This window comes from Dipodomys spectabilis, unplaced genomic scaffold (assembly GCF_019054845.1).
Source record: "Dipodomys spectabilis isolate Male_0828 unplaced genomic scaffold, ASM1905484v1 ptg000578l, whole genome shotgun sequence".
NCBI classification, from domain to species: Eukaryota; Metazoa; Chordata; class Mammalia; order Rodentia; family Heteromyidae; genus Dipodomys; species Dipodomys spectabilis.
The window spans coordinates 358,935-372,601 of record NW_024871255.1 but is presented as its reverse complement, the minus strand read 5'-3'; the positions used below and the strand labels follow the sequence as shown (position 1 = coordinate 372,601).

The 13,667-nt window shown below is 37.3% G+C and overlaps 1 non-coding gene across 1 annotated transcript; it reads right to left on the bottom strand.

Moving 5' to 3' along the window:
• Positions 1–305: 305 nt before the first annotated feature.
• LOC122100489 lies at positions 306–412 on the bottom strand. The gene has a single exon (XR_006146174.1). It is a non-coding gene; the product is annotated as a U6 spliceosomal RNA (small nuclear RNA).
• Between the last annotated feature and the right edge of the window lie 13,255 nt (positions 413–13,667).

Sequence of the window (13,667 nt, the reverse complement as noted above, 5' to 3'; positions counted from 1 at the left end):
ACTCCTTTACCACGTTTTCTTGATCCATTCATCTACTGACGGGCATCTGGATTGGTTCCATATCTTAGCTATGGTAAATAATGTTGCAATAAACATAGTTGTGCTGGTAGTTTTAATATGGTCTTATTTGTGATCCTTTGGGTAAATGAACAAAAGTGGGATTGCTGGGTCATAGGGGTGCTTTATGTGGAGTCCTTTGAGGAAACTCCATACTGCTTTCCAAAGTGGTTGAAGAAGTTTACACTCCCACCAAGAATGCAGTAGGGTTCCCTTGTGGCCCCATCCCCTCCAGCATTTGTTGTTGTAAAAATATTGATTGCTTCACGAATTTGCAAGTCATCCATGTGCAGGGACCATGCTAATCCTCTCTGTATCATTCCGATGTTAGTGTATGGGCTGCCGGATTAAGCACAGTACATTTTTTATATAGAAGGTGTAATTGATTTTCTTAGTCAATTCCACAAAAAAGTAAGTTCAAAAGAATTGTCATGAAATTTTAAAATCATGCAGTTCTTACATAAGCACACATTTTTGATGTTGGCATAATTTGTGGAGGGGAAGGGGAAAATGTTTAAATAGGGATACAAGTAGACCCATTGCAACAATGAAAGGAACTTTACAACTTTGGCATCTCTACTACTGCCATACCTGCAGATTGTAACTTGATTGCTTTTTTTGAGGTAAGTATCACTATACCTGGGTCTGCTTGGACTGTGGTCCTCCTAACACAAGCAAAACACATAGCACCCATCAAACTCTAACAGAGTTTCTGAAACTTCTTTTTTTTTTTTTTTTGGTTTGGGCTTGCCTGGAACTGCAATTCTCTAATCTCTGTTTTCTAAGTAGATAATATTACAGGTTTGAGCCACTTTATCCAGTAAAAGTATACAATTTCAAGATATCTTGATATTGCCTATATTTGTGCTTAACATATATAGCTAACCTTAATTTTCTCCCTCTTTTGTTTAGTACTCTGAGTTGAAAACATTGACTTTCTTAATATACATGGTTTTGTTTTGGGTGGAATCCCATCACAATCCAAAAAATCTCCCAAAAGTTTATGTCGAATCATGGAAAAGAAGGCTTCAGGTTGGAAAAAAAAAACAAAAAAAAAAAAACCAATGATCCTTAGCTTATAATAGCAGTATACTTATAGTGTTAGTCAATACTTTCTGAAGTATGAGAAGAGAAGGAAGACAGAAATGTGAAAGATGTCAGGTTTCTGGAATTTCTGTAGTTGTCACTTCATGTTATATTCTTCCTTAAAACTTGCTTTATTAAAACCCTCTGGGTTGATATTAGTTGGACTGTTTGGTAACCTTACCCAAGAAATGAAGCTGAGGGCTGGGAAGGTGGCTCAGTGGTAGAGTGCTTCCCTTGCATGCATGAGACCTGGGTTCGATTCCTCAGCACCACATAAGCAAAAAGAAAAAAACCGGAACTGGCACTGTGGCTCAAGTGGTAGAGCGCTAGCCTTGAGCTGATGAGCTGAGGGACAGCACCCAGGCCCAGAGTTCAGGCCCCACGACCGGACCCCCCAAAAAAAATCTTTGGGCTGGGAAGGTGGCTCAGTGGTAGAGCACTTGCCTTGCATGCTCGAGGCCCTGGGTTCGATTCCTCAGCACCACATAAGAAAAAAGCCGGAAGTGGCACTGTGGCTCAAGTGGTAGAGCGCTAGCCTTGAGCTGAAGAGCTGAGGGACAGCGCCCAGGCCCAGAGTTAAGGCCCCACGACCGGACCCCAAAAAAAAAAAAAAAAGAAATGAAGCTGATTTTTGAAGGCTGATGATTTGGTAAATAAAGGAGTAATGAGAATGAGCACTGATATTGTCACAGAATGAGCCGACAAGTTTCATTGCTGAACAGCAAAAGAAAGCAGTTTCAAGTCCGATGATGCACATTTGAACATATATAGATAGATACATATATGTATACATATACAAACATACATGAAAAAGTATATATCCAGTAGAATATAGAGAGAAAGTTGGTGTGACAAGTATTAAACTATATCAAACTGGTTGCAGGAAAGGTCCAGTAAAATATCAATAGTTTAGCATAGATTTTGCATAGATTTGTAAAGGATGAAAATTCTTTCCTCATTTTATACTTTACAAATATCTTTAGTACGTTTTAAGTTTTTTTTATATTGTAGTTGGAGCACCTATATAATGCTGAGAATTGGAATTACATAAAGTATGCAACATGAATAGGCCAGCCAGTATAGGAAAGTTCATGAGATTCTTATTTCCAATTAACCACCAGGAGAAATGGAGTTCCAGTTCAGATTTTATGTAGAGCACTGGCCTTGAACACAAAAGCACCAGCCAGGCTGTGAGTTTAAGCCCTAGGATCTACAGAAACAAAAACACAAAATATAACTTGGACTTAGATATTTTATAATGAAGCATTTTTATGTACTCTACATTGTTAGAAAGACTAGATTTCTGTGTTAGCTTTATAACCTATCATAATAAGTGATATTGTCCATTTATTAAGCAGAAAGGCTTACTCAGATTTATAAGTTTGAAGGTTTCAGTGTAAGTGTATGTTCAGTTGGTTTTATTGCTTTGGTGGCTTGTGACAAGACAATGTCAAGGTGAGGAGTATGTCAAAAAGAAATGTTTTTGACCTAGAATGATTAAAAGAGAAAAGAAGAAACTAGATGAGTGTGCATGTTCTCAGAGGTTTCACTCTGAAGAACTTAATCTCCAGAAGAACTATTCAGGTATTCTCCACAGTCTGGGAGGAAATGGAAAGTCATTTTTCTTTAACACATAGGTCTTTCTGGGGCATTCTGAATTCAAATGGCAACATCCTCACCAATGATAATGAATTGTCCAGGGGTGGAATAGATATTGCTATAAATTCCAATCAGATCGCAGCAGACTAAATATTTTATGGAATCCCTATTAAAATAATTTCTTGCAGACTGACTGGGTCTTCATACTACATATTTGTATATCGGTGTGTATGTGTGGGTTTGAATAAACTAATACAGCAATGTAGCAAATTAAAGTATTAGTAAGGCCTTTCTCTTCTCATATCATGAAAGCCTGCCACAATTCTCAATCAAATCCCATTCAAGATTCAAACATTAATGCTCTCTCAAAAGTTCTGTATGCAAACCCAGGTACATTCACTTCATTTAAGACGGCAATGATATATGAAAATTTTAAGTCTACCATGGAAAAAAATTATATTAAGCAAAGTTAGCCAGGCCCAAAGAAACTTAGGTCCCATGGTTTCCCTTAATTGCAATAACTAGTATATGTCTGAGTCATGCAGAAAACGTCAGATAAGTTGATGTTAGGGAAATGAACCCTAATAAATGTATTCAAATATTTTATTTTTATTTCAGGTGATTGTTTCTAACACATTTATAAGATTATTTCTTTGTTGCTTTGTATGTCCCTCCCCCATGGTATAACCCCTGCTTTCACTGTATTTGAGGTTGGTATAATTTGTGAAGGGGAAGGGAAAAAAGAAATGTTTAAATAGGGGTACAGGTGGATCCATTCCAACAATGAGATGTACAAGTCGTTATATGGAAAAACGAACTTTACAACTTTGGTGGGGGCAGGGAGGAGGATTGGGTGGAGGGGTAGGGGAGGGAGAATGGGAAGGGATGGGAAGGGGAAACAAAGGAGGAGGCTAGAATGCTTGATAAGAAATGTACTCATTATCTTGCCCATGTAATTGTAACCCCTCTGTACAGTATTTTCACAAGAAAAAAAGAAAAAAAAGAAAAATTTAAGTCTTCCAATTACGTTGTCACCAAGGAAACATGTACAATATTTCCTTAAAAAATATCTAGATTGTAGAACTTTAGCCAGAAAATTGAAGGAGTATACATTATAGGATTTAATTTAAATATTTAGTCACTGAAATGGATATTCTATATCCACAACTTAGAGCCCCTTCAAAATACATAATTGCAAACCTCATCTATTACCATCTTCCGTGAAGACAGTCCTTGCTGAAAACGAACCAGATGTGGTAAACCAATTAAAATGTACGCCTTTGTCAAATGCTGTTGTTTTAAAGCATGGAAGTGATAGAACAATTAATGCCAGTGAACAGCTGGTTCTAAGGAGTATGGAAAGTGATTACTTTAGACTCTAGGTGGAAAAATCCACAGATGTTTCAGATTGTGCTTCATTTTGGCATTTGTGAGATATATTTTGGAAAGCACAATGAATGAAAGCATGCTGTTTTATAAAGATTTTCTGACTGACAAACCAGGGAAAGAAAACTTATTGAAATGTTTCAAATGAGAAGACAGACAATAGGGTGGGTAAGATGTGGTATGCAGCTTTAAATACAGACTGAAGCAAAACAAAGAATGGGAAATTTTTTTCCTTAAAAGCTTTCTGGGTGTATTGTGTTATACACTATAATGATGAAATGATCATTTCTTTGGAAAAGTCATGAAAAAACATTGTCACCTGTTGAATTTCTTTATAAAGTGAATCTTAATTGACAAGAATGAAGAAATTTAAATATGTTAATAAAACATTATTAAGTATTACTTTAATTTTTGATTAAAAGTTAAAGCAAACTGACAGACTATTAGTCCATTAAGATTTATGTTTCCTGTCATATTTATTTTCCTTTTGTTCTTTTTTTTTGGGTGGTGATATTTTTTTCAGAAAGGCAACCTAGTCTTAACCATTACCCACAAAATTTATGCTGTCAGAGAATCAGAGATTTTTTTTTTATTAAATTAAGACAATAGTAGGCTCATTTTATGCCAAACCAAAATATAAACACCAAAACATTTTTCACTAAAAAACCACTCATAAAAAATCATGAGGGGGAAAAGGCTCAGGAGGACCGGTATAATCCAGGCGCAGGAAGAAAGGCTTAGGAAAACACCAGAACATGTGGCATCACAATGCATGGCAGCCGGTGCAAAATGCAAGTATCCCTTACATGGGGTGCCCTGGAGGTTCCAATCCTGGGTGTCCACTTCCTTTGTGCCCACAACCTGTAAATCCAGCCATTCCTCCTGGTCCTGTTCCCGGGTGTCCCTTTCTCCAGGACCTCCCCAGGTGAACCCAGCTTTCTCTCCATGTGGGCCCTCTTACCCTGTGCCACAGCCACAGTATCCAGGATACCAACCCTCAGGTCCTTACCCTCCCCATGCCCACCACCTGCACCTGGCATATGTCCTGTGAATCCCCTGGCTTCTGGCATAGGCCCACGAGCCCCAACGGACAAGAAAACACTGAAGAAAATGAAGAAAACACATAAAAAGATGCACAAACACCACAAGCATGGCAAGCATTGTTCCTTTTCCTCTTCGTCTTCCAGCAGTGACTCTGACTGAATTCAGGGCCTAGACCCTCCCCTCAAGTCTCACCAGTTTTGCTCTCATCAAGCTTCTGCTGTGGTGTTGTACTAGAAGGAAATTAGCCCTCTGATTCCCACCCCACCCTCATCTGAGCCTTACCCTGCTGTTCAGCCCTTACTGGCTAGGGAAATGGATAAAGTATTTTTGTGGGCTAGTAAAGACCATCTCCTTTCTTGTTGATCGATCTTTTGTTTTCTTTCTCTCTCTTTTTTTTTTTTTTGGTTCGAGACTGGGACTCCAGCTCAGTACCTAATGCTTTTACTCATTGGCTAGCACTCTAAAAATTGAGCTGTGCCTCCAATCTCAAGAGCTGAAGACTTTAACAGAGGAGCAGTTTTTTGAAGATGGTGAAACCTCTGAGCTAAATGCTGAAGACAAGTTTAAATTCTGTAAAATGTGATTTTTTTTCCTTCCATTTCCGTTTGTAATACATGTGGTTGGTGGAAATTTCATAATGATAAAAAAAACCTGTACTTTTTTTTTTATAAAGGTAGCATACTAGGATCATTTAGAGCTAGATATGTTCCCAGCAGGCCTCCTAATGATTTCATTAACTGCAAGGCTGCCTTGATTCAAAGCAAGAGTCCATTTGGCTGATGAACTTTCTGGAAATGTAATCTCTACTCCTTAGCTCAACATGCTAGCTCAGGTCCTACTCTCATTTTCCAATTCTCAGTCCAAATAAAGCTATTTTTTTCTGGTCAAAAAAAATAATGAGTACTTGGGGGAAGATGGAGGAGGAGAAGCTGGAGGGTAAACAAGCTCTTACATAGAAAGCAGTTTTAATGTTCCAGTGAACAGTCCTAGGCTAGAGAGTCACACCAAGTGTGCCATCACAGTAAAGAGAGTTTGACCAAAGAGGGAAAATCCAGGCAAGATGACAGATCTGAGCACTTGCCAGGAGCCACAGCTGAGGTGGCAGTTGGGACAGCACCAGTGGCTGTAGCCCCCATCCCTACAGAGAGAGTCCACGACAAAGGCCCCAGATGTGGCTGGTGAGCGGATTCTACTCAACACCAGCAAGAAATAACAAGGAGCAGATATCTTCATCCTGCCAATCACAGACCAGACACGACACAGGAACCAACACTCTGTCATGAGTAGAATCCTGACATCCTCACTCCTTCTCAGGGAGCAGAGGAGGGAAGGCCACCCATCCTCCACTACCAGAGATCTCCATCTAAGATACTGACCTCCACAGGGCTGAGCAGATAGCTCCAACTCAGGCCTTGGAAGAAAACAAGAGAGTCATTTAGTAGGTCACAGGAAGTAGACATGACCTGCCAGGCTCAGCTCCACCGAGGGGAATGTCACCCCACCCAGCCAGTAGAACCAGTGTCCTCAGAGGAGTGATTTCCTTCACAGGGTAAACAGAGACAGAGGCTGCTCCTTCCTACAGCAGCCTAGACAAACAATTGAAACTCAGTAAAAAAAAAAACAAAAAAAAAAAACCCTGAGAATGGGTTCCATGAGTGTTTCAGGAATTTCCCCACAGGGAAAAGCTACTATTTGCTGAAAGGCCTCAACCCTACCTCATCACGGCATTTCCACACTGAGGGAAACAGCCATCTCCCTCTTTTGTGATATTCAAAGCAGATCTCCCTTCCACCGAATAGCCTGGGAAGAGGATCACAAAATCCTGGGTAAAGCAGAGCATTTTTCTGCCAGCACGAAAATAATTGACTTAAGAAACCAGTCAAGCAAAAGGAAAACCAAACACCACAAGCAAACCAGAGACTCCACCAAGAGACTGGTTATGGACGCAGGGGAGATACAGGGTCTTCCCATACCCCATCCCCCCAAAAAAACCCAAAAATCAAAGAACTCTTTTTTTAACCTTTTTTTCAATTTTTATTTTTTAAAAAAATGTTTGATGTTAATTTTTTTCTCATAATTTTTATTTCTGATGTGTGTGTGTGTGTGTGTGTGTGTGTGTGTGTGTGTGTGTGTGTGTGTGTGTGTTTAATCTCCTTTGACATTTTGGTCCTTTTTTATTGTTTTCATTTTTTTTCTCTCTTTTTTGTTTGACTTAATTGCTGTTCAGCTCATCCCCAGATACATACCTGTGGTCAATTATTAGACCTTATCCCCCATTGTGTACATACTTACTCCTGAAATTTATTACTCGATTCAAAACATCTTAAGCTTAATTTCTTTAATAGCAGTATTATCTCTTTATACCAATATAATTTTCAATTAACTAATTTTAATTTTCTTTTATTTTTTATTTTTTCATATTTCTTATCTATCCCTCCTCTCATCTCATCCTATCTTTTTCTTCTCTCAATATCATTTCTTTAAACTTACATAATTTTGTGTTTCACTTCTTAGATTCAAATTTTTGTTTATCCATTTTTTCTTTATTTAAAAAAAAATCTCTCTCCTATCATTCAGTCCAATCAATTTCCCTCTCAGAGATTAGGCCTTGTTCAAATTCACTCTTCTTTTACCTTTCCACATTCCTCTAATCCTAATTTTCTCCACAATTCTCCCTAAACCTAATAATTTCTGGTTTGTCAATTTTTTGACACACCTTTTTGCTTTTACTACCCCATCAGTCCATGGTTGTTTGATGATGAATAGATTATATCTGATGAACTAGATTGTATCTGCAGCCATTTTGACTGTGGAACTACAGGACTCCGGTTGATGCTTGCCTTAAAATAGTGGTCTAGCACAAAATTGGTTTTACTTTCATACCAAATGGGCAGAACAAGCCAGAAAACACAAGAAAAATGGCAAGTTCAGGTATATGAATTCCCACTCATGATAATCAGGTGACAGAATACTTAATGAATAATCCAGGAGAGAGCTCCCAAAAAGCTCTACAAGCACTACTGGTAAACATGGTGAATGAATAGATTGAAAACTTGTAAAGGACTCAGTGTGAGTGTGATAGAGAGCGAGAGGGGTCAAACCAAAGATTAATATAGGAATCTTGTGAGCATGAGGAAGCTATTCAAAGATTAATACAGGAATTGTATGAGCAGGTTGAGAACAGTCAAAGAGAAATACAGAAATCGCATGAGAAGGCTGAGATCAGTCAAAGAGAAAGATAGGAATTGCATGATTGTGAGGAAGCTGTTCAAAGAGTAATACAGGAATTGTGAAAGAGGGATGAGAATAGAGCAAGATCAATAAAGGCCTCCATGAACAGACAGCTGAATGAATTCAGGGAGACCACAAAAGGAATGCTCAATGGAGCCCAAGAAAACTAATGGGAGTCTAAGGAAACCATAACGAATCAACTAAATGATTTGAGAAGAAACACTGACCACCAAATTAAGGAAGTAAAGTTTATACAAGACCCAAAACAAAGCTCCAACAAAGAATTTGAAGCCATCAAAACCAAACAATTAGAAGGAAAAGAAATAAAAACAAAGTAGAAAGTCTTGACAGTTGGTTAGACCATGCAGAAGATCGAATCTTGGGCATTGAAGACAGCCTAGATATTATAGAGAAAGAATGTATAACTATCCAAGACAAATCCAAGAAATATGATAGATCTATTCAACATTTGGAAAGCACCATCAGAAGGCCTAATCTGAGGATAATGGGTGTAGAGGAGCACCTAGAGACAGAAGTTAATGGTTAAAATTTATTTCACAGAATCGTAGCAGAGAACTTCCCAAACAAGCAAAAAGATAGGCCTATTCAGATACAAGAAGCTTTTAGAACCACCAAACCAGACTTACAAAAGATATTTGAAGATGTCCTACACATAGAAAACCAACAAGACCACAATAACGGCCAAGAAACAGGTTCCAAGTGAATAAAATTAGAATTTAACACCAAAAGCCACCAAAGAAAGTCCTCTAACACATGGAGGCTGAACAACACACTGTTGAATCACCAGTGGGTCATGGAAGAGATTAGAAAGGAAATGCAAATGTTCATGATATTCCACAACAATGAACACATAAATTACCAGCTCCTCTTGGACACAGGAAATGCAGTACTCAGAGGCAATTTTATATCTCTGAGTTCCTACATCAACAAATTAGAGAGATCTGAAACCAACAATTTAAAGAGACATCTAACCTCATTGAAAAAGAGCAACCAAATAAAATCCTGTCCAGTAGATTGAAAGAAATAATTAAATCAGAATTAAACGAATTAGAATCCAAAAAAAAAAAAAAATAGAAAGAACCAACAAAACAGAGTTGGTTCTTTGAAAAAATTAACAAAAATTGACAGACGCTTAGCAAATCTTATCAGAAAAAGAAGAGCACACACAGAAATAAACAATCTCAGAGATGTGAATGGAAACATCACCACAGAAACAACCAAAATCCAGAACATTATAAGGGAATACTTCTCAAACTTTTATGCTAATAAGTTTGAGAACCTGGTAGAAATGGACCTTTTCCTAGCAAATATTGACATGCCGAAACTTAACCAACATGAGTTAAATCAAATTAACAGGCCCATATCAAGCATTGAGATAGAAGCAGCAATAAGAGACCTCTCATCTAAGGACCAATGGATTTACAGCGGAATTCTACAAGGCCTTCAAAGCAGAGCTCACACCAATATTCCTCCAACTCTTCAATGAAATTGAAAGAGAAAGGGCACAATGGGACTCATTCTATGAAGATATCATAACCCTCATCCCAAAACCAGGCAGGGACTCATCAAAGAAAGAGAACTAGAGACCCACTTCTTTGATGAACATTGATGCAAAACTTCTCAACAAAATTTTGGCCAATCGACTTCAACAATTCATTCAAAAAATCATACACCACGATCAAACAGTATTCATTTCAAGGATGGAAAGCTGGTTCAATATATGCAAATCAATTAATATAATTCATCACATCAACAGGAGCAAAGATAAGAACCACATGGTTATCTCAATAGATGTAGAAAAAAGCGTCTGACAAGTTCCAAAACCCTTTTATGATGAAGGCTCTGGAAAAATTAGGAATCCAGGGAACATTCCTCAATACAATAAAGGCTGTATATGACAAACCTTCAGCCAGCATTACACTTAATGGTAAAAAAAACTAAAGCCATTTCCTCTTAGGACCTAGACAAGGATGTCCAATCTCTCTACTTCTCTTCAATTTAGTATTAGAATGCCTCGCTACAACAATAAGACAAGATGCAAACATTAAAGGATCCAAATAGGGAAAGATGAAATACAACTTTCGCTCTTTTCAGATGACATGATCTTATATTTAAAGAATCCCACAGAATTCAATCCCAAATTACTCATGCTGACTCAAAATTTTGGCAAAGTAGCAGGGTATAAAATTAACACTCAAAATCAATGGCTTTACTGTATGCCAACAATGAGAAAAGCGTGGCTGACATAAGGAAAGCAACTCCATTCGTAATAGCCTCACAAAAAATGAAATACATAGGAATTAGATTAACCAAAGAAGTGAAAAATCTATGATGAAAACTTTAAAAACCTGAAAAAGGAAATGAAAACAGAACTTAGAAAGTGGGAAAATCCTCCCATGCTCCTGGATTAGAAGGATCAACATCATGAAAATGGCAATATTTCCCAAAGCTATGTACAAATTCAATGTGATACGTATGAATATTCCAACCTCATTCTTCAAAAAAATAGAAGAGGCAATCCAAAAATTCATATGGAACAATAAAAGACCCCGAATAAAAAAATGATCCTCAGAAAGAACAATACCGGAGGAATATCAATACAAAATTTCAAACTCTACTACAAAGCCGTAATAATCAAAACAGCTTCATACTGGCACCAGAACAGATCTCAGGACCAATGCAATAGAACTGAAATCCTAGATATTAACTCACAGATATATAGCCATCTAATCTTCGATAAGAGAGCTAAAAAAAATAGAATGGAAGAAAGACAGCTTCTTCAGTAGGTGGCTGTCAAACAAAATTGGTTAATCACTTGTAGAAAAATAAAGCTAAATTCTTATATATCACCCTGCACCAGAATCAACTCCAAATGGATCAAAGACCTAGAGTTACAGCATACACCCTAGGTCTCCTTGGCACAGGCCAAAATTTTCTTAATAGATACCCAGAAACACAACAAATCAAAGAAAGGTTGCACAAATGGGATTACATATAATTGTAGAGCTTCTGCATGGCAAAGGATAAAGCTAGCAAGATCAATAGAAAACCCATGGATTGGGAGAAGATCTTCATTAGCCATACAACAAACAAGGGTTTCATATCTAAAATATACCTGGAACTCCAAAATAAATCCAACAACAAATCCTCAAACAACTGCCCAATAAATAAGTGGGCTAAAGACTTAAAGAGAAACTTCTCTGAAGAGGAAAGAAGCATGGCTAATAGACACATGAAGACATACTCAACTTCCCTAATCATAAAAGAAATGCAAATCTAAACAGCATTGAGATACCACCTCACACCAGTTAGAATGGCTATAATCAAGAACTCTAATAACAACAGAAGCTGGAGGGAATGTGGACAGAAGGAAACCTTATTGTATTATCGGTGGGGGTGTAAACTTGTTCAACCACTTTGGAAAGTAGTATGGAGGTTCCTCAAAAGAATCCACATAGAGCTCCCCTATTTCCCAGCAATCCCACTTTTGGGCATTTACCAAAATGATCACAAACATAACCATACTAAAGCTACCAGCACAACTATGTTTATTGCAGCATTATTTACCATAGCTAAGATATAGAAACAACCCAGATGCCCCTCAGTAGATGAATGGATCAAGAAAATATGGTATAAATACACAATGGAATTCTATGCCTCCATCAGAAAGAATGACATTGGCCCATGTGTTAGGAAATGGAAAGACTTGGAAAAAATTATATTAAGTGAAGTAAGCGAGGTCCAAAGAAACATAGATCCCATGGTTTCCCTTATTTGCAATAACTAGTATATTTGTGAGACAAGCAGAAACGGTCAGATAAGTTGATATTAGGTGAAATGAACCCCAAGATAAGAACTCAAATGGTGTTTTTCTCTTGGTATTGTTTCTAGCATATTTCTAAGATGATTTCTTTGTTGCTTTGTATGTCCCTCCCCCATGGTGTAGCCCCAGTTTTCACTGTATTTGATGTTGGTATAATTTGTGGAGGAGAAGGGTAAAACAAATTCTTTAAATAGGGATACAGGTGGACTCATTGCAACAATCAGATGTACAACACGTTATGTCGGAAAACGAACTTTACAACTTTGGGTTGGTTTGGGGGTGGGGAGTTGGGAAGGGTTGGTAAGGGGAAACAAAGGAGGGGGCAACAATGCTTGATAAGAAATGTAATCATTACCTTGTTCATGTAATTGTAACCCCTCTGTACGTATTTTCACAATAAAAAAAGTCATGAAATTTAAAGTAAAAACCCATGTCAATTTTTTGTTTTTTTTGTGGTCATGCGGCTTAAACTTTGGGACTGGGCGATGTCTCTCTGCTCTTCAGCTCATTGATACCACTGTACCACTTGAGCCACAGTGCTGTTTCTACTTTTCAAGTGGGTTATTGGAGATAAGAGTCTCACAGCCTTTTCTGCCCAGGCTGGCTTTGAACCACTATCCTCATTAAGAGACTCCTGAGTAGCTAGGGTTGTAGGCATGAGCCACCAAAGCCCAGATCCAAGTCAATTTCTAAAAAGCAAGCTTATTGAAACTTCTGGCTTTTTCCAATAAACAATCTTACTGTTTAGCATTAGTTTATAATTATGAGTTATTTTTAGATGTAACTGTGAACTTTTTAATAGAATCAAACATAATTTTTACTATTACTCAGTATTTCACAAAATCCACTCTAATTAGCTTTCCACAAAGTAAATTATTACATACTACATTGCTCACTATTATTACACTCTATATTATATATAATGTGAAGCGAAAATAATTTGGACCATTTCATATAAATTATTAGATGGTATTTTAGCATTATAAATTCACATCTGTGAATTTAAAAGAAGGAAAGAAGATTTTAGAATTAAAATCAAATGTAAATGTGTACTGTGTCCTAATTAAAGCAAATTTATGAGTTCATACAGACAAAATTATTTTCTTTCCACTAAAGGCTTTGAAGTAATACTATTGGAAATAGTGAGACAAGAGGAGGAAGAATTCAAATCAAGTCAAAGTATGTGTCTGTTATTCTGCTACCCCCTCCATTAAGAAGACCTACCTGGTTCCAGATGTCACAAAACTTCAAGTATCTCTCTTAGAAATATATTTGGAAAATTTCTAAATCACTGATTATTTATGTACTTTCTGTTATATGAATCAAAATATAGACACAAAACAACTGAAATAAAATGCACACGTATGTTGAAGTCACCACAGCTGGAAAAACAACCAACAAAGTAGAACTCCCCCAGGAA